This window comes from Hyaloscypha bicolor, assembly GCF_002865645.1.
Source record: "Hyaloscypha bicolor E unplaced genomic scaffold K444scaffold_118, whole genome shotgun sequence".
NCBI lineage: Eukaryota > Fungi > Ascomycota > Leotiomycetes > Helotiales > Hyaloscyphaceae > Hyaloscypha > Hyaloscypha bicolor.
Window position 1 is genome coordinate 419,278 of NW_020194620.1, and position 6,442 is coordinate 425,719.

Below are 6,442 nucleotides of genomic sequence, written 5' to 3' on the forward strand. Positions count from 1 at the left end.
TATTTTTTATTATTTTTTACTAATTTCAAAAGTTTTTTAGAAAAATATAAATATAGTTTTTAATTCTTTTTAATTATATATTCTTTAAAAAAAAGAAATATAAAAAGTTAGATATATTTAGTAATTTTAACTTATATATTAAATTATTAATATATTTAAGAACCTTAAATAAATCTATAAATTTTAATTTAAGCTTTCTTATTTTAAGTTTAATATTTCTTATTAATAATATAATCGAGGCTTTTTTAGAATAATATTTAGCTAACTAGTATTTATTATAATAAATTTCTCGGTTATTTTATATATAATATTATAAATTCTTAAGCTTTTTTTATTTTATTTTAAGGATTTCTAGTTTCTTATATATAGCTAATATTTTTCTTATAATTCTATTTTCAGGATTTTATAAAAGTTGAAAATAGTATTTATAATATATATAAAAAGACATATTTTATAAAAAGATACATTTTATAAAAAGATATATTTTATAAAAAGATATATTTTAAGTTATTATATATAAATTTCATAAAAGATAATTTCTTAAATTAGTTATTTTTTTTAAGTATTATAATAATATTTTAGGTAATATTTTAGAATCTAATTTTATTTTTTTATCTAATTATTTATCTGAAAATAATAAGCTATATTTAAATACTATTTATATATTAAATAAAAATAAAAAAATATATTAGAACTAGCTAATAAATACTATTTTTTAATTAGAAATAATTTTATAAAAGAAGCTAAAAATTAAGAAAATATATTTTTATATAATTTTAATAAATTTCAAAGAATTAATTATTTTATTATTTTTGAATATTAGTTAATAATTATAAGAATTATATTAAAATCGGAATCTTTTATTACGTTTTTATATAATAATAAACTTATAATAAAATCTATAGAAATCTTATTCCAGAATCTTTTAGGCTATAATAAACTACTATATAAACTATATAATAAATACTTTTTAGCTTTAATTTTCTAGTAAATATTATATTCTTAATAATATTTATAAATGTTTTTTTTATATATTTTTCTAATACTAGAATCTTTTAAAAAGCTCGAAAGTCTTTTTTATTTTATAGTATCTGGCTATTAGATTATTATAATAAAGCTTTATAACTTCTTAATATAAAGCGAAATTATTAGATATAATAATTCTTAAATAATACCTAAATAAGCCCGAATTATTTCTTTAGATTTCTTTTCTTTTAGTATTTTTTTTATTAAGCCTTTATATTAAAATATTCTAATATCAAAAATTATTTCTCTAAGCTATCTAGATAATATCTAGAAGAAATTTAGATAGAAAGGCTAGTATTATAGCTCTTTTAATAGCTATATATATTTATATATAAGAAATTAGATATTTATAATTATCTAATTTAAAAACTCGAGAAACTAAGGAATTTTAGTTCTATTAAATAATATAATTATAAATACCTCTATTATTTTAGCTATAATAATAAAGCTTTTAAAACATTTCCCTATATTTTACTTTTTAACTAATTCTATAATTAAAGAATTTATAAAATAATTTATTTACTTGTTTTATAATAAATATTTTTCCTTAGCTATTATAAATATAATAAATAATAAATAATACTTATTCTAAAAAAGAAACTCTTTGGATATTTATATGAATTTCTGAATTATAACTATAAAAGCTTTTTTTAACTTATTCTAAAAAATTAGAAATCAAGTTATATTAATAGAATCTTTTTTATAATTAGGCTTTTTATTAGATTTATTTACTAGATTTATAGTACTTCTATAATAAATAATATTATCTAATATATTTAATAGCTTTCTAGATATTTTATTTTTATAAAATATTAAAGGTTATTATAATCTATAATAATCTTAATTATAAACCGGGATTTTTTAAGATAATAGTACTAATATTTAAAGGCTTTAATTATTATAAATACTATAATTATATTTAGCTTTAGAGAATTTCCGGAATTAGAATATTACTAGATACTAATATTTTTTCGAACTATTACTAGAATTAGTTTATTATAAAATAGTACTAGTAATTACGAATTTTAATATATTAGTTTTAATATAAATTTTCTTAAAAGAATTAAAATAAACTAGAATAGATATTATAGTAAAAGCTTTCTTTAAAATCTTAAAGCTTTTAGTTATTTCATTTATTTATATAAAAGAATAGAATTTCTGGCCTTTTTCTATTTCTTTTAAAAGATTTATTAAGTTTATAGTTATTTAAAAATAATAGTAAATAAACCTATAATAGAAATTAGTAAATCTAAGAAATACTTAAATATTATAAAATAATTCTAGTTCTGGCTATTTAATAATACTATAAACCTATTTAGAATCTATTTAAATATTTTCTATTTTAATAAAAAAGCCCAAGAATTCGATTTCTTTAATATTAAACTTATATTTACTAAGTTTATAAAATAGATTATTTTTATATAATCTAATAAATATCTAGTAAATATAATTATAGTATTTATTTTTATTTTAGAAATAAATAAAAATATTATCTAAATAAATAATTATAAAATAATCTAGAAGTTCTATAAAAATAATATTAATATATATTTAAAATATAACTAATATATTAGCTAGCCCAAAAGATATTATAAGATATTTAAAATAGTTCTAATAAATCCTAAAAGCTATTTTTTACTTATATTCTTTATAAATTCTTATTTAATAATATAAATTCTTAAAATCTAATTTTATAAAGATTTTAATTTCTTAAAACTAATTAAAAGTTTTATTAATAAAAGAAAATAAATACTAATTTTTAATTTTTAATTATTAGTTAATTAAGTTTATAATTATTAATATAAAGATATAGCTCTTTATTTTTCTTAGAAATAAAAAGAATTAATATTTCTATAGGGCTTTTATTAGGCCTTATTTAATATTTATAAAATATATTCTATAAATATAAATATAATATTTCTAATTAGATCTCTAATAAATTATATAAAGATCTATATGGGATTATATTATTTATATTAATAAAGTATTTAATACTATTAAGATTAGGAAATTTCGAAGCTTTATTAGAATTAAAAATTTCTAAGAAATTTTTATATTTATTATTCCGGAAATATATAAGTATTTTTAAAGCTCTTTTCGGAAAATATTAATTTACTATATTAAAAACTCTTATTTAATATTACTAGAACTATATAATAAAATAAAAATCTAGTAACTATTATAATATTATAAAGTCTATTATCTAGAATAGTTATATTTGCTTTTAGTTAAGAATAAGATTTAAGATACTAGTTTAAAATACTAATTAAGCTTTTTATTAAATTCTTTTAATATTAGAATTTTAATATTATTAGATTATATAAATATATATATCTATTATTTCTTAATATAGCTTATATATTATATAAGACTTACTTTATAAAATTTTATATTAAAAATAAAACTATAAAAACTAATATTCTTATATTTATAGAATTAGAATTTAAAAAAAATATTTTATTATAATTATCTATAATAAATATCTTAAGATTATAGGCTTAATAAATCTTAAATCTATTTTTATAAAAGATTATAAATTCTTAGTTATATTTAACTAAAGTAATAAAGCCCTAGTTTTAAGTCTAATTATTATTAAAGAAGTTATAATCTAATTTAATATTATTGAATTTACTATATATTTCTAAGATATCTATTTCTGGCTATATTAATATTATTTAAATAATTATATAAAATAATATATCTTTTTTATTATAGCTAAAATTATTAATATTTAAGATTTAGCTTTTCTTTTTTCTTATTTCTTAGAAAAGTTCTTTCTAGAATACTTCTTTATAATTATAGTATTAATTTGCTTTTATAAATACTTTAACTCTTTTATAGTTTTGGCTTTATTAGAATTTTACTAAACCTATTTATTATATTTGAAATATTTTATATTTTCTAAAAAGTATTTTTTCTAATTACAAGTTTAATAAACTATATCTAAAATAGAACTAGTACTTTAATAAGACCTAAAAGAAGCTAAACTATTACCTGAAAATTTCTTATATAATTTTCGGAATTTATTTTTTCTTTTTTAATAGCCTTATAAATTAGAATTTATTAAGTTAGAATTCTTAGAAATAGAATTGCCTTTATTAGACTTCTTTATTTTTGCTTTTCTTAATTTAGAATAAGTAATATATTTTGCTTTCTAAGCCTTTTTAAGCTATTTAGAAATAAATATTATCTTATTTCCTAAGAAAATAAATATAAATATCTAATAAGTCTTATAATTAGATAAAGTAATATTAAGAGTTCAAATTTAATTCTTTTTAAAATATAGGTTCTAGTTAATTTCGAGACTAATTATTCGAATATATAACTTAGTAACTATTTTACTATTTTTCTAATAAAGATTTCGAAGTTCCTTAAAAATATCTTATTAATGAATTTAAGATACTTAAAATATATTAGCTAAATAGGCCTTAAATTACTTCTAATAAATCTCATATAATAATAGGCTTCATTTTATTATAGCCTTTTAAATATTATAAGATTTATTTCTAAAAAAGTATTTATTATAAGTTTAAAGTTAGGTTCTAAAAACTACTTTTTAGGAAAATATAAATATTTACTATTTCTCAAGGAACTTTTTATAATATAAATTAAATATCCGGATTTTAGAAAGCTTTTCTTAATCTAAATATATTTTTAAAATATTATATAATAACTTTTAATAAATAGTATTAAGATTATTCTCAAGACTTATTATATTAGGAAAAAAAATAAGTTCTAATTCTATTCTAGAGAATTCTTTAATAAAAATTACTAAAAAAGATAAAATAAATTTATAAATAAAGTTTTTATAAGATGTAATAAATTATAAGATATTTCGAAAAGTATTCTTATATTATTCTAATTATAGAATATATTAATTAATTATATTTACTAATTCTTGCTTTTATTAGAATGCTTTAACTTTAATATATAAGCCTTATTCTATAATTTAAATAATAATAATTTAAGTATTAATCTTAGTATCTTAATTATTACCGGAATTATTTCTGTTATTATTACTAGTTCTTAGAAGCTTTTAAGGAGTTCTATTAAAAGTATTAGATAAGCTTTTACTATTACTTGTATTAGGATTAATTTAGTCGATTTCTTTTATAGAAATAGCTTTAATAAAAAGTTATATATTTTACAGGTTTCGAGATATAATTATTTATTAAATTACTGTTTTTAAGAATAAAGAATTTAGCTTATAAGGTATTTATTAGTAGATAATAAAATAATAGAATAAATTAGTAAATTATAAATCTATAATATTAAATCTAATATAGAACTAATCTCTATTTCTTTTATAAGATCTAGAAAAGCCTTTTCTAAATAAGAGGCCCTAATAATATATATATAATTAGTAATTTATAAGTCTAATACTTATAATATAAATAATAATTAGTTATAATAGTAAAAGGCTATTAATCTCTTTAATTAATACTCGTAATATCCGAGGTTTATTATATATCTTTTAGTTATATATAATTCTATTTCTTTTTTTTTCCTCTTTTTTTTCTTAGAGAATTCTATTTAGTTAATTAAATTATTAGTTTTCTATATATAAAGGCCTGGCTTATAATATTAGAATTTCTTTTATTTTATTTTTATTAACTAGAAATTATATATATATAAAGCTAGAAATAAAAGATATCTAAATTTATATATAGAAAATAAAGCTTAAAATAAATAAGGCTAGAAATAGACTTTGTTTAAAATTAATTATAAAGCTAATATTTTAGTAAAACTTTAGAATATATAAAAACTAGTAATAAAGAATACCTGAAACTATATATAAAAGCCAGAATATTAATTTAATTAGTTAATATTAGAAATTAATTAGATTTTTCTAAATTTAACTTTAAAAAAGAAATTTATTAAATCTTTTTATTATATAAAGATTTAGAATTAAAACTTCTAATAATTAGTTAAATAATTAAATAATTAAATAAAGCCAAAATAATTATAAGAAGCTTTTATAATATAATTTCAATAGCTATTAGAGTTAGCTAGCTATATAGTAAATAAACCTAATAATAAATACAGCTATATAAATTAATTTAATTAATAAATATATAATAATTCTAAATTTCTTATAAATATAAATATTTTTCTAACTTTTTATTATAAAATAACTAAAAGCCTGTTTTTTAAATTCTAATAAGTTTAATAAAGAAAACTTGGTTTTATATATCTAGTTTAAAAAACTTTTATAAATAAAGCTAGAAATTAATAGTAAGATAATTAGTAAAAAGAAAAAGAGAATTTAATATAGATTTAAATACTTATTTAAAGAAATAATAAGCTAAATATATTTATAGCTAAAATATATCTAGAAGAAATAAAGGTTTATAATTAGAAAATCATTTAAATAAATAAATCTGGCTTTTTATAATTTATAAAAGTAATAGAAGAT